At 40.8% G+C, this 25,133-nt stretch overlaps 1 long non-coding RNA gene and 1 pseudogene across 1 annotated transcript in view; one reads left to right on the forward strand and one right to left on the reverse strand.

The window, feature by feature from the left end:
• Nucleotides 1-25,133, reverse strand: part of LOC147380240 (uncharacterized) — a 679,399-nt gene that overhangs the window by 342,060 nt on the left and 312,206 nt on the right. The window lies entirely within an intron of this gene.
• On the forward strand, nt 15,200-17,123 carry LOC147380243 (tubulin alpha-1A chain-like; annotated as a pseudogene).

Genomic DNA, 25,133 nt, shown 5'->3' on the forward strand with positions numbered 1-25,133 from the left:
GGGAACAGAATCCTTGCAATTGCAAATGAAGCTAAGTGCTGCAAGCACATTTCTTTCTGTCTTACAAAATCACAGGAAACTTGTGGTTACTTGTTGAGGGTTCAGGACAGTCATCACACTCTTTCCCCTAAGATCGCAGAGATTCTCCTCCAGCTGTGCATCCTAAATGTCATGTTGCTCCAGAGTTAGGGCTGTAAGTCCTACCTGTTAAAGCTGGAGTCCATGAAAGGTACTTGGGCTGGTAAGTCTGAAAGTTCTGACAGACAGCTATTGCAGCACAGAGGCAAGGTGGGCATAGAGATAGGTGGGCAGATGGACCAATGACAATCAACAGAAATGCAAGATCTAACACTATGCTATTTAAAAATATTTAGTGGTTCCACACACAAAACAATGTCTCAATTCCTTCAGTTCAGTTCAGTTGCTCAGTCATGTCCAACTCTTTGCAACCCCATGAATCGCACCACGCCAGGCCTCCCTGTCCATCACCAACTCCCGGAGTTCACTCAGACTCACGTCCATCGAGTCAGTCATGCCATCCAGCCATCTCATCCTCTGTCATCCCCTTCTCCTCCTGCCCCCAATCCCTCCCAGCATCAGAGTCTTTTCCAATGAGTCAACTCTTCACATGAGGTGGCCAAAGTACTGGAGTTTCAGCTTTAGCATCAGTCCTTTCAAAGAAATCCCAGGGCTGATCTCCTTCAGAATGGACTGCTTGGATCTCCTATGAGTCCAAGGGACTCTCAAGAGTCTTCTCCAACACCACAGTTCAAAAGCATCAATTCTTCAGAGCTCAGCCTTCTTCGCAGTCCAACTCTCACATCCATACATGACCACAGGAAAAACCATAGCCTTGACTAGACGGACCTTTAGAACTACATAAAGAACTATTTCCGTGCAGGCACAGCCAATGGAACTACCGCACAATTGCACTCATCTCACACACTAGTGAAGTAATGTTCAAAATTCTCCAAGCCAGGCTTCAACAGTACATGAACCATGAACTTCTAGATGTTCAAGATGAATTTAGAAAAGGCAAAGAAACCAGAAATCAAATTGTCAACATCTGCTGGATCACTGAGAAAGCAAAAAAGTTCCAGGAAAACATCTAATTCTGCTTTATTGACTACATCAAAGCCTTTGACTGTGTGGATCACAATAAACTGTGGAAAATTCTGAAAGAGATGGGAATACCACACTACCTGACCTGCCTCCTGAGAAATCTGTATGCAGGTCAGGAAGCAACAGTTAGAACTGGACATGGAACAACAGACTGATTCCAAATCGGGAAAGGAGTATGTCAAGGCTGTATATTGTCACCCTGCTTATTTAATTTATATGCAGAGTACATCATGAGAAATGCTGGACTGGATGAAGCACAAGCTGGAATCAGGATTGCCGGGAGAAATATCAATAATCTCAGATATGCAGATGACACCACCCTTATGGCAGAAAGTAAAGAACTAAAGAGCCTTCTGATGAAAGTGAAAGATGAGAATGAGAAAGTTGGCTTAAAGCTCAACATTCAGAAAACTAAGATCATGGCATCTGGTCCCATCACTTCATGGCAAATAGATGGGAACACAATGGAAACAGTGAGAGATTTTATTTGGGGGGGGGGGCTCCAAAATCACTGCAGATGGTGACTGCAGCCATGAATTTAAAAGACGCTTGCTCCTTGGAAGAAAAGTTATGACCCACGTAGACAGCATATTAAAAACCAGAGATATTACTTTGCCAACAAAGGTCCATATTGTCAAAGCCATGGTTTTTTCTGTAGTCACATATAGATGTGAGAGTTGGACTACAAACAAGTTGAGCGCCGAAGAATCGATGCTTTTGAACTGTGGTGTTGGAGAAGACTCTTGAGAGTCCCTTGGACTGCAGGAGATCAAACGAGTAAATCCTAAAAGAAATCAGTCCTGAACGTGTATTGGAAGGACTGATGCTGAAGCTGAAACTCTAATACTTGGGGCACCTGATGGGAAAAACTGCAGTATTGAAGGCAGGAGGAGAAATGGACAACAGAGGATGAGATGGTTGGACGGCACCACTGATTTGATGGACATGAGTTTGAGCAGGCTCTAGGAGTTGGTGATGGACAGGGAAGCCAGGCGTGCTGCAGTCCATGGGGACACAACTGAATGACTGAACTGAATTGAACTGAACTGAACAGTCAGTGGTGGGATTCCCAGATGGCTCAGTGGTAAAAATCCGCCTACCAATGCAGTACACATGGGTTCGATCCCTAGATGAGGGAAGCACCCCTGGAAGAGGAAATGGCAACCCACTCAAATATCCTTGCTGGGAAAATCTCAAGGACAGTGGAGCCTGGCTGGCTATAGGTTATGGGGTCACAAAGAGTCAGACAAAACTGAGCGACCATGCACAATCAGTGGTACCAGCTTCATTGCCCACTTTACATTCCTACTACTGATCCATCTGTGACATCCTTGAACACTCCTTTTTAACTCTATACTTTTGAAGATTCTTCTACCAAGAATTCCTTCCCCAACTTTGAGAGTTAATTGTCCATCATATGTTATTGGTATAATTCACTATATTAACACTTAGCCAAACTCCACAAGGGGCAACAGTTGATGCTTTAAAAGAGAAGTTCAGCATTTTCTGATTTTCTTTTCTCAGAATATTAAAAATTTTAAATAGTTAAGTACATCTTTGTGAATAAATCACTGGATTGCTCATCTTCAGTAAGGAATCTCCCATCATGCAGCCACAACTTGACGTACATGTAAATGACTGCCGCAGAGACAAGATGGTAAATGAAGTGAAGTGAGGCAAACCAGTAACGCAGGATGGATGTGTCAAAACTGATCGGCCAGTGTATGTGTTTAAATAGTGTGGGCAGCTTTCCTGGAGGCCAAGTGCACTGGATGGCTTGTTTTGAAAATACCAGCAGAAACTTCTTAAGCAATTGTTTTATGGTGTGTAACACAAATATAAAACTGATGTGTTAGGAAAATTAGTCACTGGGTTTGCTTTGCTAATGAAACAGAGTTTTTTTTTTGTTTTTTTTTTTTTATAAGAAAATCTTGAATGCTGTTCTCAGGCTGAGACAGTATGGAGCCAGTCACTCCCACACATTCTTCTTCCAAGAGCACGCAACTCCCATCTGATGGAGGGCTGCTCTTATCTGACCTTGTTCTTTCCAAAGGACACCATCCCTTTCGCTATTAAGAAATGAATTGTACTTTAGCTTTACCTCTTGAAGTAAGATTCATTACTGTATTTAAAGATCATGTGACAAGTAAATGCAAAATGTAAAGCTGTCTCCCCATTCCAGTCCAAATACCAGCATGAAACATCTGATAGGCCAGGGAGAAAAAGGTACAAGGAAACAAGCAGTTACTGAGTCCATATGATGTACAAGGCAAGGCTTCTAGGCTATAACTTGTCCCAGACTTGAGACTGTATCTTAGTCATCTCTAGTGCCTACCACAGTTCCTGGAACCTACACAGCTGCTCAATAAACATTTATTTACTGAACCAATTGAAATGCATTCCAGATGTTGTCCCATTTGATACTCACAACCACCTTCTGAATTTGGAAGTGTTTTCTTCATGTCATAAAGAGACTAAGTAATTCATCCAGGATTACCCTGAAAGGCCTGATTATAAGCTAAGGATATAAGACGTCTTAGGGGACTTCCCTGGTGGTCCAGTGGCTAAGACCCTGCATTCCCAATGCGAGGGGACCATGTTCATTGCCTTTTCAGGGATCTAGATCCCACGTGACACAACTAAGACCTGATGCATCCAAGTAAAAAAAAAAAAAAAAAAAAAAAACAGGGTGTAAGACATGTTAGCAGTCATGTAGAAAAATACAACTTTTAATAGATGAAACAAAGCGTTCAGTGAATTTAAGTGACTGTCTCCATAGACCACTTACAAAAGAGCAAATGACACCACTATAAATATGAAAATCAAGAGAAACACAAGATTTTAAGCTTAAAATATTCTAAACAATAGGTATGGCCATTTATACGTGAATATATAGGCTGCAATTTGACATTTTGAGTATGCCTGTAATATGGCAAGAACAAAATTGACTAAGCAATAGACTCTGCCTATCAAGGTACAACACAAACAGAAACAGTACAATAAAGTTGATCCTATGCTTCCCTGGTGACTCAGATGGTAAAGAATCTACCTGCAATGTAGGAGACCTGGGTTCAATCCCTGGATTGGGAAGATGCCCTGGAGAAGGGAAGGGCAACCCACTCCAGTCTCCTTGCCTGGAGAATCCCATGGACAGAGGAGCCTGGCAAGCTACAGTCCACAGGATTGCAAAGAGTCAGACACAACTGAGTGGTTAATTATATGCCTTTACAGAGTTATGAAGCAAGCATTGTCGGGGCACCATTGATGGAACAAATTTTGGACTCCAAAATCACTGCAGATGGTGACTGCAGCCATGAAATTAAAAGACGCTTACTCCTTGGAAGGAAAGTTATGTCCAACCTAGATAGCATATTCAAAAGCAGAGACATTACTTTGCCAACAAAGGTCCATTTAGTCAAGGCTATGGTTTTTCCTGTGGTCATGTATGGATGTGAGAGTTGGACTGTGAAGAAGGCTGAGCGCCAAAGAATTGATGCTTTTGAACTGTAGTGTTGGAGAAGACTCTTGAGAGTCTCTTGGACTGCAAGGAGATCCAAGCAGTCCATTCTGAAGGAGATCAGCCCTGGGATTTCTTTGGAAGGAATGATGCTAAAGATGAAACTCCAGTACTTTGGCCACCTCATGCGAAGAGTGGACTCATTGGAAAAGACTCTGATGCTGGCAGGGATTGGGGGCAGGAGAAGAAGGGGACAACAGAAGATGAGATGGCTGGATGGCATCACTGACTCGATGGACATGAGTCTGAGTGAACTCCGGGAGTTGGTGATGGACAGGGAGGCCTGGCGTGCTGAGATTCATGGGGTTGCAAAGAGTCCAACACGACTGAGTGACTGAACTAAAACTGAACTAAAAGAGGAGGAGGGCTTCCCAGGTTTCTCAGTGGGTAAAGAATCCACTGCAATGCAGGAATTGCAGGAGACATGGATTCAATTGCTGGGTTGGGAAGATTCCCTGGAGGAGGGTATGGCAACCCACTCCAGTATTTTTGCCTGGAGAATCCCATGGATAGAGGAGCCTGGAGGGCTACAGTGCATAGGATCATAAAAGAGTCAGACATGACTGAATAGACTAAGCATGCTTGCAAAGAGGAAGAAGATTAAGGGTATTATTAAAGAAACATTGCAGGAGCAAAAAACAGTCACAAAAGGTCCTGGCATGGAAAGAAAACCATAAGGAACTTCATAAAATGGTTGTTTAGACTACGTAGGAAGAAATGGTAGGATATAATACTGGAAATGCAGATTGCTATCAATTGTGAGGAAGTTCTGCCCACGTTTATTTGCTAAAGACATAAGAATGTTTCCCTGAAATGTTTTATGCCAAGTACCCAAAGGAAGACTCATGTGTCTTGGCTGACTCATTGCATCAGTATTCATCTCTTATCAGACAACTTCCTTTAACTTACAGGGGCTCTTTCTCAACCTGTTGGTTTCCTTCTCTGTCTTTTGATCATTTTGAAAGGAAAAATGAGCCCAGTAATTGAATCTTAATCCAAATTCACACCGGATTACCTCATAATGCCCAATTTCAACAGTAGAAAAGCATGATACTCCCCTGGTATTACAACAGGGTAAGAGTTTTCTTTTCTGAATACAACTAGCTTCTATCCATGGTGGAGAGAAAGAGTTGGTATACAAGAACTTGATTTATAAGAACACAGACAACACAGTTTACATAAAGCATACCAGAATCTGCCTGCCAGTGCAGGAGATGAAGGAGACATGGTTTCAATCCCTGGGTCAGGAAGATCCCCTGGAGAAGGAAATGGCTACCCACTCCAATATTCTTGGCCTGGGAAATCCCATGGACAGAGGAACCTGGCGGGCTACAATCCATGGGATCTCAAAACATTAGGGCACAGCTTGGCAACTAAACAACAACAATATCAAATAGGTCAAGATGGGCGGATAGGTTAGAACCCTAAAGCATAATTAAAACAACTTAGGCAACTGGTTTTAAACTGAGTTTTGAGAAACGATGTGATATTTCACATTAAGGTCAAGCATGTGCCTTTAAGAGCATTGCTCTACTCAGTCATTATTCTTGAATAAGTAATATAAATTATAATGTTGCTTACTATTTGAAAGGCTCTTGTACCAACTGCTCCCGCCACATAGCTTCCCTATGAGCACGGAAATGTCACGAGCCTGTGTGTACCTAACAATGGCATGTATACACGACATCATGATTTCACTTACCAAGGACAAAATGAATCACATCAGAAACTGCTTCATTTCATGGAAGCCAGAACCACCTGTCAACTTCAAAACTACAGATTTCATCTATTTCACTGAGAGTTCATATGCTAAAAACTCATGTCCTATTCTATTTTATTGAAACAAGGAAAGGCTAATGTCTTCTGCTTGGTGTATCTCCAAACCTGCTTTTTCATCTTGAGGAACTTACATTAACTCAAAACAGTAGAGCAATTCTTTCTGCTACAATGTTTTCTTTATGACATGCTTCTAGGATTCCATTTCCTAATGTTGTTCATTTGCTCTTTCAAAGAGGCCTTTCTGAGTTTCACTCATTCGCCTGCTTCATGAGTTGATGCAGGTAGACACGTTTTCCTTTCCCCTTGCTTTCTGAGCCGGATATTTAGTTTCCTAATACACACCTCTAGATCTGGCCTTCTGGAATATTTGCTAGTGAGAAACATTTAATGACTTCTGGGTTTACCAAAAGCATCTATCATCTAAGTAAATCTTGTGCATCCTTTTTTCCCCTACTTGGATAACTCTACCTAAAATTCATCCTTTCATCTGCCTAACATTTATCACAGACCTCTGATGTCATCAGACAGCAAGGAGAGGAAGTAGTGAGATGTGCCTTCTGTCTGGTGACACCAGTGCAATATACCCTGTATAACCTTGCCTCTCTTCCAGTACTGGAAATCTTGGGTCACATTCCTTTTTATTTGTCCCAACTTTGAGTATTTGGGCTGGCAATCAGAGAAAGAAATTTACTGGAAGAATATCAGGTTTCCCACATTCTCAGGAAGACTAGAGATCTATGTTCAGAATGAGAAAAAAAGGTGGTGAAAGGGTATATCACTGAAACCACAGCCAAAATCATACCACAGAACCGGTCCAGCAAAAACACAACCACAAGTCAGGGCTTCAAATACCAAAACCAAACAGACCAAACACAAAAACAAAAAAATGTCCACTGCATCTTGGTTGTGATACTCCACCTTATGGAATACCTACTTGACCATGTTTCTACATGCAGTAGTATAATTGGTCTCCTTATTTCTCTTTTAATCTTCCATCAGCTAGTACTGCAGTTCCCAAACTATGACCTGAGGTAATCTAGGGGACCCAACAAGATATTTAAAATTTTCAAGGACAGCATAGCAGCATCTGTCAGATACTACTACCCTTGAAGTGATTCACATTCTCATTAGATTGTGCTACACTCCTTTCAAAGACATTTCTTTCTTTGCAAAGCTGGGCTTTCCATGATGGCTGCAATAAAAAGCAAGGACCACGTGAAAATCAATGGGTAACAGGAAATGAGAGTGCAGTGTCCAAACATTCCAAGGTTAGTGAAGTTGGACTGTACCCAGTAGGTACACCCATCCTGTTAGTAACTGTGTCTATTCAAGATGAAACTAAACACTTTTTCTTTAGGTACATATATATGCTTTATAAAGGGCTTCCCTGGTGGCTCAAATAAATGGTAAAGAATCCACTTGCAATTTGGGAGCCCTGCATTCAATCCCTGGGTTGGGAAGATCCCCTGGAGAAGGGAATGGCAACCCACTTCAGTATTGTTGCCTGGAGAATTCCATGGACAGAGGAGCTTGGCAGGCCCCAGTCCATGGGTCACAAAGAGTGACTGAGCGACTTTCACTTTCATGCTTTATAAATGGCTACTTGGTTGTTAAAACATGAACACTTACTAAGGTGTTTAAAGCTAACAGTTTAACAAATGGAACTGTTAGGTATTTCTTTTGGCCCAGGTAGGTTGTGGGAAAAAATTATTGAGACACTAATGGTACCATGAACCAAAACAATTTAGGAAACTCTAAACTAGTGCAATGTTTATTGGTTAAAAAACTAAATGCTTTTGAGGACTTCCCTGATGGTACAGAGGTTAAGAATCTACCTTGCAATGCAGGGGATATGGGTTCAATCCCTGGTCAGGGAACTAAGCTCCCATGTGCCACACAGCTCACTAAAAAAAAAAAAAAATTTAAAAAAAGAATTAGTAGTCAAAAAACTCCAAGCAAACAAAAGTACAAGACTGGACAGCTTCACAGGGCAATTCTACCAAACATATAAAGAAGAACTAATGCCTATCCTTCTCAAACTATTCCAAAAAACTGAAAAGGAGGGAACACTCCCAAATTTATTCTTTGATGTCATATTACCCTGATACCAAAACCAGACAAGGATATTACTTGAAAGAAAATCACAGGCCAACATCTCTGGGGAATATAAATATAAAAATAATCAGCAAACTGTCAGCAAACTGAATTCAACAATACATAAAAATGATCACAGTCCTTGATCAAGTGGGATTTATTCTAGGGATGCAATATGGGCAAATCAATCAATGGAACTCACCATATTAACAAAAGGATAGATAAAAATCACATGATCATCTCAAAGTGAAAAGTAAGGGTGTTAGTCACTCAGTCACGTCCAACTCTTTGTGACCCCATGAACTGTAGCCCGCTAGGATCCTCTGTCCACGGAATTCTCCAGGCAAGAATACTGAAGTGGGTAGCTGTTCCCTTCTCCAGGGGATCTTCCTGACCCAGGGATCGAAACTGAGTTTCCTACACTGCAGGAAGATTCTTTACTCTCTGAATCATGATCATCTCAAAAGATTTAGAAAAGGCATTTGACAAAATTCAACATCCATTTATGACATAAACTCTCATCGAAAGTCCTATAGAGGGAATATATCTCAACATAATAAAGGCCATATATGAGAAACCTACAGTTAACAGCACACATGATGATGAAAAGTTGAAAGCTTTTCCTCTAAAATCAAGAGCAAGACAAGGATGCCCAATTTTGACACTTCCATTTAACATAGTATTGAAAGTCCTAGCCACAGCATCAGGTCAGAAAAAGAAATAAAAGCATCCAAATTGGAAAAGAAGAAGTAAAACTGTTTCTATTTGGAGATAAAAGTGAAAGTGAAAGAGTGAGTCTCTCACTTGTGACCAACTCTTTGCAACCCCATAGATTGTAACCTGCCAGGTTCCTCTGTCCATGGAATTTTCCAGACAAGAATACTGAAGTGGGTTGCCGTTCCTTCTCCAGGGGATCCTCCCCACCCAGGGATCAAACTCAAGTCTCCTGCATTGCAGGCAGATTCCTTACTGTCTGAGCCACCAGGGACCTACAATTCATTTGTAGATGACCTGATACTATCTGTAGAAAACCCTAAAGTCTCCACCAAAAAAACTATTGGAACTAATAAGTGAAGTCAGTAAAGTTGCAGGATATAAGATTAATATACAGTTGATATTTATTATTTTAAGTTTAAATTTTGGAGTAAGTCATATGCAGTAATAGATAATAATACAGAGACTAAAAGAGATGATAATTAAATGCAAGGTGTGACCCTATATTGGATATTGAAGGCAAGGGAGGATGCTTTAAAGGACATTATTGAATCAGTTCAGTTCAGTTCAGTAGCTCAGTCATGTCCGACTCTTTGCAACCCCATGAACCGCAGCACACCAGGCCTCCCTGTCCATCACCAACTCCTGGAGTTCACCCAAACCCATGTCCATTGAGTCAGTGATGCCATCCAACCATCTCATCCTCTGTCGTCCCCTTCTCCTCCTGCCCTCAACCTTTCCCAGCATCAGGGTCTTTTCAAATGAGTCAGCTCTTCACATCAGGTGGCCAAAGTATTGGAGTTTCAGCTTAACATCAGTCCTACCAATGAACACTCAGGACTGATCTCCTTTAGGATAGACCGGTTGGATCTCCTTGTAGTCCAAGGTGCCGGGGTCCAGCCCCAGTGGATCCAGGGAATTCGAAGTGAGGACGGCGTCGGCGAGGATCAGGAAACAACTGCTTAATTAAACTTTAATTAAGGATATAAAGAGTAATAGAATAAGGATAGCTCAGTGAGGAAATTCAGTGGAGAAAAGAGGCTGAATAATTCAGCCAGAAGGCAAGAGAAAGAACGACATGGTGAGACCAAGTTTCGGTGAACAAGGCCCGCACTTTATTTTCCAAAGTAGTTTTTATACCTTAAGTTATGCATAGAGGATAATGGGGGAAGGGGTAGAGTCATGCAGTAAGCCAGGCTTTCTTCCTGCAGACTTATCATATGCAAAAGCTTAGGTGATTTGCATCATCTTCTGGCCTGGAGGCCTGTTAACATTTTAAGACCCTTTCTCCAGAAAACTTATTTTTCTCTAAAGGTGATTGGTCAGGAGCCACCCTCCAAAAGCATTAGATAAAGTTGCATTCCTACAGAGCAAAGGTGTGGTGGGCTATAACAAGAAAAAGAATTAACTCAAGGGTCCCAGGTTACAAACATTAAAGCTACTATTTACACCAATTATATTAATCAATACACTGCCAGGGACACAGCAGGTAAGGGATATGGAAACTTAGCAGCAAACATTGGCCCAACAAGTGAAAATCCCTTCACCAATACAATTTCTAATCAATCTTTTAACTGCTCAAAGGAATCTGCATTTAGACAGTTTAGAACATCTCATGCCTCTCACAGTTGGGAGGCTCTGAGCAATCACATGTGGCCGGAAAAACCTATTCAGGCAGGCTAGAAGACTTCCAAAGGAGTTTGTAGGTTGAAACACTGTCACACCCAGGAATTATTAACTGGAGCTGTAAGCTAACTCTTTTTTCAGAGAGAGGTAGTGGGGGACAGCCCCCTGTAAAGTCAGAGGTGTACATGAAAGCACAAAGCAGAAAGTAGGCAGACTCTGGTTTTGGGGGTAGATGCTCGAGAATTTCCAGGGAGACTCCTGAGGCTTGATCCCTCCTTTGCGTATGCCAAGCCTCCTTCCTCAAGACCTTTGCCAGGGGCGGAGCTCGCTCCCTGCACCAAGGGACTCTCAAGAGTCTTCTCCAACACCACAGTTCAAAAGCATCAATTCTTCAGCACTCAGCTTTCTTTATAGTCCAACTCTCACATCCGTACATGACTACTGGAAAACCCATAGCCTTGACTAGATAGACTTTTGTTGGCAAAGTAATATCTCTGCTTTTTAATATGCTGTCTAGGTTGGTCATAACTTACTTTCCAAGGAATAAGGGTCTTTTAATTTCATGACTGCAGTCACCATCTGCAGTGATTTTGGAGCCCAAGAAAATAAAGTCAGCCACTGTTTCCACTGTTTCACCATCTATTTGCCATGAAGTGATGGGACCAGATGCCATGATCTTCGTTTTCTGAATGTTGAGCTTTAAGCCAACTTTTTCACTCTCCTCTTTCACTTTCGTCAAGAGGCTCTTTAGTTCTTCTTCACTTTCTGCCATAAGGATGGTGTCATCTGCATATCTCAAGTTATTGATCTTTCTCCCAGCAATCTTGATTCCAGCTTGTGCTTCCTCCAGCCCAGCTTTTCTCATAATGTACTCTGCATATAAGTTAAATAAGCAGGGTGACAATATACAGCCTTGATGTCCTCCTTTTCCTATTTGGAACATGTCTGTTGTTTCATGTCCAGTTCTAACTGTTGCCTCCTGATCTGCATACAGGTTTCTCATTATTGAATAATTGGCAGAATTTGAATATTGACAGTATATTAGGTCATAGTACTAAACTTCTTAACTGTGATCATTGGACTGTGGTTATGTGAGGAAATGTCCTTATTAAGAAATGAATATTGAAGTGTTTAGAAATAAATAAAAGGATATGATATCTATAACTAACTTTTATATAATTTAGGGAAAAATTAATAGTAACATATATTATAAATGTTTCTCAGTCATGTCCAACTCTTTGTGACCCCTCAAACTGCATGGCAGGCTTTCCTGTCCATCACCAACTCCTGGAGCTTGCTCAAACTTATGTCCATCGAGTTGATGATGCCATCCAACCATCTCATTCTCTGTTGTCTTCTTCTCCTCCTGCCTTCAATCTTTCCCAGCACCAGGGTCTTTTCCAATGAGTCAGCTCTTCACATAAAGTGGCCAAAGTATTGGAGTTTCAGCTTCAACATCATTCCTGCCAATGAACATTCAGGACTGATTTCCTGTAGGATTAACTGGTTTGATCTCCTTGCAGTCCAAGGGACTCTGAGTGATAAGGTAAATGTGGCAAATAGCAAATCTGGATAAAAGATATTCAAGAAATTTTTGTAATTTTCTTGCAACTCATCTGTAACTTTTCAAGTATTTTTTTAAAGGTTTTGTCCTAAAAATGGTGAAATGGAGCAATTGGTCATATGCAGTTTGGCCTAAAATGTATTGTTTTCAGTATTTTAACACATTATTGATCAGAGATGTATTAACGCCATAGGTATTAGCTCCTGCAAAAATCCCTGGTCAATAATGTGTTAAAATGTAATAAGGCTTTTATTTTCTTTGGTAAGAAATAGGAAGTGTTTTGATCATTTAATAATGATAACCTTTCCTACTTTGGGTGCTTTGAAAACCAAATATTAGCATAAATATTTTGTGTATATTGCATTTTCAGGACGGAATTAGATGTGGCTAATTTAGATTAAAATACTACTTACAATTTTCTGTATTTAAGTCCTATACTTATTCTGAACTAGAATGATTTGGATCAAGTAAGGAGACTTGAAAACAAACTGAAGAGTTAATTACCAACTCTAAAGCTTACCTGGTGTAAAATGTCAAAATTTAACTTTGGTAACTTCCTGATACCAGTTAACACTTTATGATGATCTGATTTGCCACCATACTCTTCCTTTTTCCTATGATTGTCCAGGGATATTTCCTAGTTAGAAAATTTCATATTACTTCCATTTTTACATTTTAATTCTTCACATTTTAAAGTAAGCTTAATGGAAACAATGTAGTCATTGTCCCCCACACCAATCTCCATCCCTTATTTCCCCTGTGTCATTCCACTTTTTTACTTTTACCTTCTTTGACCCTGTTATCCTTTCCCATTGTATCCTTCTTGACTTTTTTTCTTTTAATTGAAAACTTTCTTCCTGGTTCTCCATACTAGCTTCACCTTAGTTTCAGCTTTCATCATCTCATGCTTAGATCACTGTAACCATCTCAAAACTGGTCTTCTACCTGCAGGCTCTCCCAACAAATCCACACATTACAGAAGTATTTATTTTCAGATATTCAAAATCTATGTACTTGTCTATATATCCATTTAAACTTTCCAGGATGATATTCAAGTTCCTCCAGGACTAGCACCAAATAACTCGTACTAGCACCTTAGTTAGCTCCCACAATTTCCCAGCACAAAATTTCCCCCCAGCCATCTAGGTTTGTGCTGTCATTTCCTTATCTCTAAGAGATCAAACCAGGTTTTTTTCCTCCTTAAATAACCTGAAAGAACTTTGTTTCTCTCTCCTTCCCAGTTTTCCATCACTGACATATTTAGGACAAAGGTCAAGAGGTTTCCCTGGTGGCTCAGATGGTAAAGAATCCACCTGGAATGTGGGAGACCTGAGTTCTATCCCTGGATTGGGAAGATCCCTTGAAAAAGGGTATGACAACCCACTCCAGTATTCTTGCCTGGAGAATCCCCATAGACAGAGGAGCCTGGCGGGCTACAGTCCATGGCGTTGCAAAGAGTCGGACATGACTGAGCACCTTTCACTCGAGGTTTACTTCTATTTAGGAGCAGACACTTAAGATGCCCTGGGCCACATCCCTTTGGCCCATTTGACATTTGTACCACTCTTGTGAATGCTTGCATGAATATTGCAATGCTCTGGCTTCAGTATTCTACTGTCTAAGCAGGGCTGTAGCCTGGAAGTACAGGAGAGTTAATAAATGATGAGGGATGGCAGTCAGTGGATAAATACCCCAGCCTCCCCATCCTTCACTGAACAATTCTGTTGTTGTTCAGTCGCTAAGTCATATTCACCTCTTTGTGACCCCATGGACTGCTGAGCCACATTCTATGCGGTTCTACAAATAATCCTCAGAGCAAATGAGTCTCATTTTGCCACAGTGGTTTCTATCTGGGTAGCACACCCTTTATGGGCTTTCTCTTTTCCTTGTCTTACTCTTTGCATTTCCCCACTCTGTTTCCTGGGATCAATAGCATCAGTCCTCAGGTAAATGCACTGGAACTAGCTATATCCAAGTCCTTACTTAGGCTCCACTTTTGCAGGACCCAAGACATTAAACAATATTCATTATTCTTCTATTCCTTTATTAATAAAATCCCATGTTTTAGCTGCACCCATGGCCATTTCATTATAGGCTACATTTTTCCACCATCTTTGCAACTAAATGAGTATATATGACTTGCTTACGAATGGGATATAAGTGAACTTATATGCCAAGCCTAGACATTAAAAGAAATACAGGTAAGCTTTTCTTTCTCCTTTTTCTGCTTCTGATGGCTGAGATGAAGATGTGATGGCAAGAGCTGCAACAGCCATGATGGACCCAGAGATAGAAGCCATCTTTTAAGGACAGACTGATCTGCCCATCCCACTCTGTGTATTACTTCACTGTGAGCTGATACAGGAGAGAAAAATAGACTTCTCTCTTTTCAAGCCATGGCATTATAGAGATCTCTGTTTTAAAGTGGCTTAGATGATATCCTTAGTTTGGACAAAGTCATACAGCTTTTAAGTAAGGGATTTCACAACTCAAGCTCTTAGCAAACCATTCATGTGTTGTGGTTATGTAATATCCCTCTTACGTGTCTACATGGTGGGTCAGTAAGAAGACTAAGTAATACTGCATTACCTATGACACGTTCCAGAAGAGATGATGTTCTTCCCTTTTTCCAGTGGAGGAGGGAAAGAGTGATTCTGAGTCCCTTCAAGAATACAAACAAACCCAGGTCTCTTACATCTACTGCCTCAGAGTTGCTCTGTAAGAAGCAACAACCTCTCTTTCTCCTCTCTGCCATCCAGCTGGGCAGCCATAAAATAGCAACCATGTATCAGTGCATCTGCATCCATGCTGGCCAGGATGGTGTCCAGATCAGCATTGCTGGCTAGGAGCTTTGCTGGCTGGGAGCGCTACTGCCTTGAACATGGCACCCAGTCTGATGGCCAGATGCCAAGTGACAAGACCACTGGGGAAGGAGATGACTCCTTCATCATCTTCTTCACAGAGACAAGTGCTGGGAGGCATGTGCCTAGGGCAGTTTTGCAGACCTGGAACTCACAGTCGTGGATGAAGTTCGCACAGGCATGTACCGCCAGCTCTTCCGCCTTGAGCAGCTCATCACAGACAAGGAAGATGTTGCCTGTAACTATGCCCAACATTTTTTCAGTACACCACTGGCAAGGTGACAGTTCAACCATAAAGAAAGCTGAGCGCCTAAGAATTGATGCTTTTGAACTGTGCTGTTGGAGAAGATTCTTGAGAGTCCCTTGGACTGCAAGCAGATCAAACCAGTCGATCCTAAAGGAAATCAGTCCTGAATATTCATTGCAAGGACTGCTGCTGAAGCTGAAACTCTAATACTTCGGCCACCTCATGCGAAGAACTGACTCACTGGAAAAGACCCTGATGCTGGGAATGATTGAAGGTAGGAGGAAAAGGGGATGACAGAGGACAAGATGTTTGAATGGCACCACCGACTCGATGGATATGAGTTTTAGCAAGCTCCAGGAGTTGGTGATGGACAGGGAAGCCTAATGTGCTGCAGTCCATGGAGTCGCAAAGAGTCGGACACGACTGGGCAACTGAACTGAACTGACTGGCAAGGGGATCACTAACCTCATCATGGACCAAATTCAGAAACTGACTGACCAGTCACAGGTCTTCAAGGCTTCTTGGTTCTCCACCACTTTGGTGGGAGAACTGGTTCTAGGTTCACCTCCTTGCTGATGGAATATCTGTTGATTATGGCAAGAAGTCCAAGCTGCAGTTCTCCATTTACTCAGTGACCCCAGGTTTCCATAGCTGTAGTTGAGCCCTACAACTCCATCATCACCATCCACACCCCCTAGAGCACTCTGATGATTGTGTTTTCATGGTAGACAATGAGGGCACTTATGACATCTGTCTTAGAAACCTTGATATTGAGTAACCAACATATACTAACCTGAACAGATTGATAGGTCAAGTTTTGTCCTCTGTAACTGCTTCCCTAAGGTTTGATGGAACCCTGAATGTTTCGGGTTTTTTTGTTTTTATTTATTTTGGCCACGTTGCACTGCAAGATCTTAATTCCCTGATTAGGGAACAAACCCATGCCCCCTGCCGTGGAAGGACTGAGTCTTCACCACTGGACCACCAGGGAAGTCCTAGAACCCTGAATGTTGATCTGACAGAATTCCAGACCAAGCTGGTGACGTATCCCTGCATCCACTTCCCCTGGCCACATATGCCCCTGTCATTTCTGCTGAGAAAGCCCACCATGAAAGGCTTTCTGTAGCAGAGGTCACCAGTGCTTGCTTTGAGCCAGCTAACTAGATGGTGAAATGTGATCCTCACCATGGTAAATGCATGGCCCGCTGCCTGTTGTACCATGAAAGATGTCAGTACTGCCACTGTCACCATCAAGACCATCCAGTTTGTGGAATGGTGCCCCACTGGCTTCAGAGTTGACATTAGCTACCAGCCTCCCACTGTGACACCTGGCAGACACCTGGCCAAAGGACAGTGAGCTGTGTGCATGCCGAGCAACACCACAGCCATCGCTGAGGCCTGAGCTCGCCTGGACCACAGGTTTGACCTGATGCCTGCCAAGCGTGCCTCTGTTCACTGGTACATGGGCGAGGGCATGCAGGAGGGAGAGTTTCTGAGGCCTGTGTGGACACAGCTGCCCTTGAGAGGGGTTATGTGGAGACTGATGTGGATTCTGTTGAAGGAGAGGGAGAAGAAAAAGGAGAGAAATACTCAAGTTAAAAATGTCACACAGGTATTGCTTTTATAGGGGAGTTTATTCTATTTTAAACATGGAAAGCTGTGGTCCAATCAGTTAATTTGCATGTAAGCAGTGTATATCCTCATATACAATTATTGATCTATGCTTTAAAAAATGATACTTTTTAAACTTTACATAATTGTATTAGTTTTGCCAAATATCAAAATGAATCCACCACAGGTATACATGTGTTCCCCATTCTGAAACTAATACAATTATGTAGAGTTTAAAAATAAAATAAAATTTAAAAATAAAATAAAATAAAACAGAAAAACAAAAAAATAAAATAAAATAAAAAATGATACTTTGTTACAGACTCAAGCTATCCATTTTTTCTCTGATGGTTTGGATAAAGTCTTTCCTGTCTTAAATGAAAAATAATGCAAACAAAATGAAGAAGCTGTGAAGCTATACAGAAAACTTAAATCTACTGTCATTTTTACAATACCCAAGGCAAAATATTTCCTCATAACATGGGGTGAACTGTGACCCCCCCAAAGTTTATGTATTGAAGTCCTAACCTCCCACCAGTGTCTCAGAATGTGACTATATTTGGAAAAAAAATATTTAAAGTAACAATTTTTAAAAAGGCCATTAAGGAGGGCCCTAACCCAATCTGACTAGTGTCTTTATAATAAGAGGAAATTTTAACACAGAGACATCAAGGAGGTTCACACAGAGAAAAGACCATGATAAGAGGCAGGGTTTGGCAAAACTAATACAATTATGTAAAGTTTAAAAAAAAAAAAAAAGAACAGAGAAGGAAAAAAAAAAAAAAAAAGAGGTAGGGAGAGGGCAGTCATTTATCTGCAAGTCAAGGAAAAGGGCCTGAGAGGAAACCAAACCATCACCTTGGTCCAAGACAACTTGATCTTGACCCTGATTTTAATCTTGGACTTCCAATCTCCAGACTATGAGAAAGAAACATCTACTATTTAAGCCATCTAATCCCTGGATCAGGTAGATCCCCTGGAGATCCACTCCAGTATCCTTGCCTGGGAAATCCCACAAACAGAGGAGCCTGGCAGGCTCTGCAGAGTCGACATGACTGAGTAATTGAGCGCTGACACTAACTGAGTCCCTGGTACTTTGTTATAGCAGCCCTAGCAAAGTCATACAATCATTTACCTTAAAAATAACAGAAGGACCGAGCATTTAATTCCCCTGGATTTAAATAAGTAAATGAATAGTGATGGTGTCATACTGCTAGGAAATATCAAGAACAGTTTTGTCTATAACAAGCCATTCATTAAATAAACACATTTTAATTCAGCTTGACTAAGGGAGAAGAGCAGTGGCATGACCTAGCTTAGACATTTGTAACATTCAGAAAGGACACGAGATCCTCTGTGAACCGTTCTAACTTCACTAAATGTAAAATGACATTGGTCTAGATTCATCTGAAATGATGAAGCAGCAGAATTCTGAACAACAAGCTGAGCAGCTGCATGAACTTCCAGAAGTGAAGAGTTTCATAAACAAACCATTAAAATTTTATCAAAAGCAGGCCACCAGATGTCAGAGGAAAATGAGGTCTTGCAACTTTAAAACATATATTCATGTTTGACTTTCAATGAACCAATTATTTCTATGCTTATAGGATGCTTCCTATCTTCTGATATGAAACACCTTAAATACAAAATGTCAAAAGCTGCACTTTTCTGGAAATTACCCTCTGGCATATATTCAGTTTTGGGTGTTGGTGCTGTCATCTTCAGAGTCACTCAAGCCAGAATTTCATTTTTGTGTCAACCTTCTCTTCCATGTCTTTTTATAAAAGAGCATCCTGAGATAACATTTTAAAACTGTCATACTTGCAACTATTTATCTCTGTGAATCAGAATTATCTTGCCACTTTACAACAAACAAAACTCAGACATAAAAAAATTGCAAGGCTGAGGCTAATATAAGACTATAAGACTCACTTCATACCTCTCCAGAAAGTCTCCCTGGACCACCAAGGTCCATTTTGAAGGACCTCTTTCATATGTCCCTTATTCGGGTTTTTTTGTTTTTTTTTTTTTTTTTTTGAGGAAGGGGGGGATGGCTTTTTGTTTGGGTTTTTATTTATCTCCAACAGGCAAATTTATTTTTAAAGAAAGAATGTGACAAAATAGTAATTTTTTTAGAAAAAAAATATAGAAAAAGTGTTCATGAATCTCTTCTAAAATATCTTTTCTATTTTAATTTAAAAACTTTAAATTCCTAGCTCATCATGAAGTTCTTTCACTTTGGTGTTTAAAGTTCTCTTAAAAACTTAGGATATAAAGAAACAATGAAAAAGTGACCATCAAAAGTAGAACAAAGTTAAAGTTGTTAATGCAAATGAATTTAAGTATGTAATTTTTAACAACTTACCAGAATAAGAAGGTTCAGAAAGAGAAAAACAAATATCACATATATGTGGATATATATGTGTGGATATAAATAACGAATATATGTGAAACCTAGAAAAATGGTATGGATGAACCTATTTGTAGGACACGAATAGATATGGAGACATAGAGAACAGACATATGGACACAGGTGGGGAAGGAGAGGGCGGGACAAATTGGGAGATTGGGATAGACATATATACACTGCTGCTGCTGCTGCTGCTAAATCACTTCAGTCGTGTCTGACTCTGTGCGATCCCAGAGATGGCAGCCCATCAGGCTCCCCCATCCCTGGGATTCTCCAGGCAAGAACACTGGAGTGGGTTGCTATTTCCTTCTCCAATGCATGAAAGTGAAAAGTGAGAGTGAAGTCGTTCAGTCGTGTCCGACCCTCAGCGACCCCATGGACTGCAGCCTACCAGACTCCTCCATCCACAGGATTTTCCAGGCAAGAGTACTGGAGTGGGGTGGCATTGCCTTCTCTGCATATATACACTACTATGTGTAAAACAGATAGCTAGTAAGAACCTGCTGTATAGCACGGGGAGCTCAGCTCAGTGCTCTGTGATGACCTAGGTAAGTGAGATAGGGTGGGGAAGTCCAAGAGGGACAGGAGAGATGTGTACATATAGCTGATTCACTTCTCTGCACAGCAGAAACGAACAAAACATTGTAAATCAATTATACTCTAATTGAAAAAAAGAAAAAAACATATACACAGAATACTTAGAAAGTGTGGGAAGTTCAACAGTCCTTCAAGAGCACGTACAGGAAGACACCACACAAGAAACATATATTTCATCTCCTGCTGTGTCATCTTCCCAGAAGATCAAATGTCAGTAGCTAATTGTAAAACCCATGAAATGACACTGGACTAATCACACATGTTTTTAACTTTTATACTTATTTATCGACCTTGCTCACTAAACTCTGAGCTTCTGGAGTACAGACTGTGCTAGCACAAGGTAGACGTTTATAAATAATTGATTAAAAAATGGAGGAAAGTGCGGGATAAGGGGTTAATATACAAGAGTCAATCGATTTCCTACAAACCAAGAATGAACAAATGGAATTTGAAATTAAAAACATAATATCATTTATACTAATACCCTCCAAAAATGAAACACTTAAGTATTAAAACAAATCTAACAAAATATGTACAAGACGATTGAGGAAAACTACAAAACTCTGATAAACAAAATCAAAGAACTAAGTAAATGAAAAGATATTCTACATTCATGAATGAAGGTGAAAGTGTTAGTTGTTCCGTCATGTTCCACTCTTTGGAGTCCATGGACTATAGCCTGCCAGGCTCCTCTGTCCATGGAATTTTCTAGGCACGAATACTGGAGTGGGTTGCCATGCCCTCCTCCAGGGGATCTTCCCAACCCAGGTCTCCCACATTTCAGGAGATTCTTTACTGTCTGTGCCAGCAGGGAATCCCATGAGTACTGGATTCCCTTCTCCAGAGGATCTTCCTGACCCAGGAATCAAATAGGGGTCTCCTTTATTGCAGGTGGATTCTTTACCAGCTGAGCTACCAGAGAAGCGATGGGATATTATTTAGTGCTAAAAAAAGAAATGAGCTATCAATCCATGAAAAGACATGGAGGAAACTTCAATACATATTACTAAGTGAAAGCAATCAATCTGAAATTTAAAACACAAAATTGTAAAACTACAGGGCATTCTTCCGACTACAGGACATTCTTGAAAGAGCAAAAATGGGGGCAATAAGAAGATCAGTGGTTGCCAGAGGAAACGGTAGGAGACAGGTGAAAAGGCAGAGGACAGAGTATTTTAGGCAATGAAAATACTCTGTATGACATTTTAATGATTAATATATGCCATTATACATTTGTCCAAGCCTATAGATATATAATACCAAGGACGAATCCTAAGGTAAACTGTGGACTTGAGTGATCATTATGTGTCGATACAGGATCATCTTTGGTTTAAAAAAAAAAAAAATTAACAGGAACTATGCATGTGTAGTGGCAGGGAATACATGGGAAATCTCTGTACCTTGCCTCAGTTTTGTTGTAAATGTAAAACTGCTCTAAAAAACACTGTATTTCAAAAAAGGAAGGAAGGCATGTTGACAGTAGGGAGGGAAGAAGGAAAAAGACAAGTGCAGAGGAAGGGCTCACAAATGAGGTTGAGTCTGCCTGTTATGGTAAGATCTCAAGGAACTATTGACAAGACCTTTCCTCAAAGTTATCTCTAATATCCGGCTTCCCTTCAGTTTCATTTTCTCCATCCAGCTTCCAGCTAACTGGAAATTCCCACTGTTAGAGATTCATTTTTCTGATTAAGAATTAGGGACTCTTCAAGAAATCAATCACTTAACTTTAAATACTCCTCTGCATCTAAAATATGACAGCATGTTCCCAAGGCTTCAGACTTGCTTAACCGAAAGGAGAGAAGGCCCGGGAAAAGCAAGCACAGAAAAGCAGAGAATGTGCCCCATTCCATGCCAGTTTCCCAGGGTACATGGGAGGGAGGAGGTGGAATGGGACATATTCATGCACAGCAATTCAGTGCCCAGTTATGACATGTTTAAACACTGCCTTTATTGTGTTTTTCCCAGCAACTCTGTGAGATGGGAGGGTGGCACACATTTCTTCATTTGGAGAAACTGAGCTCCTCGAAGATTAGATAGAGGCAAAGCTGGAAAGAGCCAGTCAACTCTTCAAAAGTCTTCTGTCTCCTAGACCAGTGAGAGAGAGAGAGACTGCGTGGCCATCCTAATGATAACGTGCTGATTCTGTTTGTTTGACTACGGGTGCACCAGATTAGCAGGCCATAATTACAGCTAATATCCGTGTCTCTGATACAGCTGAGGGAATGTCTGTTTCACGGAACTGAATGCCTGGGAGGGTGAAGCCAGGCAGCCTCCTGCTCTGAAAGTGAGCACTGTTTCAGTGTCACAGTGGATCGTTCATTTGAGCAGCGGGATTTCCTACAGCTTAGGTTTCAGATGCTTTACTCTGATTTCTGAGGCGATAAAGAAGTTTGCTCATCTTTAAATGGGGTTTTTCATGACCACACCATTGGAAAACCTTTAGTACCTTCTTTTGCCTCTGGGTGGGAAGAGATCCACCTTTTTATTGTTACGCGACTTTACTCAGGACATCTTTCAGCGAATCATTTTCCACCCAGTTCTCGCCCCTTTCATTCTCTTGGATGCTTTACGGAAATAACACAGCCTTGTCGTTTAGGCTTTAGCACAGCCTTGCTTCATCAGTCGATGCTGAGTTTTATTTCTGATTCCTTGAGACTTGGAAATCAATCTGGTCACTTTGTCACTGGTGATTTTCTAGAGTGGATGGGTGAATATCCTCACATTCTGCTAGAATCTCTTAGCGTCTGCTCTTTTCTCTGTCTGGTCCTTTATTCATCCTTGTCAACTTTTAAATCTTAAAGCAAATTGCAGGCTAAATTTGATGAACATTTCAAGACATAAATCAAGGTGAGATAAGTATGTTGAGGGCAAAGTTGGGAGTAAAGACAAAGGGGTTTGTTTCATTTCCCCCCAAACCATCCCAAACTTTCCTTAAATAGAGTTCACAGTTTGCAGGTTCTCTAATGAAGAGTGGCCACGAAGCAGGCTCACATTTGATGCATGTTATTACCATTTTTTTTCATTCCTTCTTAATTGGGGGCTTAAAAGGGAGGTTGCCCACAGTTTCTGACAAAGAGCATTAGCCTCATCAGAATGAAATGCCAGATCCTAGAGCTCTTTCCTGAAGACTTGACAGCTTTTGTTGAGGTGCTGGGTGGAGTCTGACATTCCCTACCTTTGTGGAATGCAAGAGTACCCTGACTGAGGATTAGTCAGGGAGCTTCATGAAACCTCTATCCCTGAAGGCTTCATTTTCTAGAATTGATTTTAGTATTCCTCAACAGTGAGGCAATGGGATAGACTAGATCAGTTTTCACTGAGTTTTGCAGTTTGACTGAGACCCACAATAAGAAATATGTCTTGCTGATACCAAACACATACCTGTACATGAATACACATGAGCACACGTGACAAAAATGTCACAGAGCAATATTTATCCTTAGTACTTGCAAGTCCTTCCACTTCCCATTCCATTCTATTTCATTTTTTACAGGCAAATCTCCACCCACTGGTTTCACACACTAAGGAGGTGCAACCCACAGTTTGCAAAAACCCTCAAAGGGGTTACCCTTTTACTTATTTTTCTAACCCTGTAAGTCAATATAGAGAGATTTGGAACTGAGGACAAGCCTGACTAGTTCGAGGTATGGAATAAAGGAATCCAATCAGCTCTGGTTTGTTATGTTTTTAAATCTCTCTGTGTGTTCATTCTCTTCACCCCAGAGAGGATTCCATTATCTTTGCTCAAAGAGCAGACACTGCTCTGGCTGTGTCGCCTGCTTCTCTTTGATCCCAGCCCTTCCCCCAGGCCTCCCTTCTGCGCTGGGGGAGGCTGTTCAGAGTCTGGGGGTTTGCAGGGCCGGCAGCCTGCTGCGTGTCCACTGTGTTGTGTGGCTGTTTCCCGCTTCAACCTGCACCATTGCCCTGCTGAGCTTTCACTCCCCAACCTGCCAGGTTCATGAGATGATTGTTCCACTTCTATTGTTCTTCTCCTACTTCAGAGCTTGTCAGCTTGCTCCTGTAACGATTTTTAGTTTGTTGCTGAGATGACAAAAGTGAGTGGAGACTGTATTTTAGGGATAGTGTTTCTTCATCAGCCAAAATTCAATCTGGGAAGAATTTAGCCTCTCCAAAAGGATAATTTGAAAACAAGATGTTTTTGCACAAAGACAATCAATATATCTTAAGCCACATTTTAAAAAATGCATATATCATCAACATCAAATTAATTATACAGCATTTTAGGTTCCAATTATCATTGTGGTCAGGAGATAAAGTAACAGACTCATTGTATAACTTATTTTACCTGTAATACTAAACAACGATAGCTGTTGCAACTGTTAGTTACAAAGCAAGGTATGTAAAACACATTTTGTGATGTCAAAGCATCTAGACCTTCATAAGGGAGATAAGAAACGCAGGTAAATACGCCTCTATAGATATTCTAAGTGACTTGGACACAGGACAGAACAAAATCCAATCATAGTATCATTCCTTTTACAGAATTCATTAGAGTGAATTTTCAAAATATGAACTTACCAAATTTCTCTATTTTAATTAAATGCAAGATTAAATGAATGAATGAATGAATGCATCCTGGGTGCTTCTGCTGTACCATGTGACGGAAAAGTCAGCCTATTGATCTTTGATTCTTCATGTTCTTCTCAAAAGAACTAGCTGCCTAAGAACTGGACTGACAAGGAAAGAGAGCCCACGCAGGGCACACAGACACTGAGAAACACAAGAGGCATGTAAATAAAGCCATCAGGACTCAGGTCTGTCCTTTCCCTCTGTCCATCTGGAGCAATGTTAGCCAATAGAAGTACAGGGTGAGCCATACATGGAATTATAAATTTTATAGCAGCCACATTTTTAAAAGTCAAAAGAAACCTAAATGTATTTTAATATATTTTATGTAACTGATTATCTCTAGAATATTAACATTAAAACATGTAATCAATGTTAAAAATATTAACAAGATATTTCACTTT

The sequence above is a fragment of the Bos grunniens genome, chromosome 1, assembly GCF_055505025.1.
Source record: "Bos grunniens cultivar Pamir isolate PY7600 chromosome 1, Bosgru_T2T1.0, whole genome shotgun sequence".
Lineage (NCBI taxonomy): Eukaryota > Metazoa > Chordata > Mammalia > Artiodactyla > Bovidae > Bos > Bos grunniens.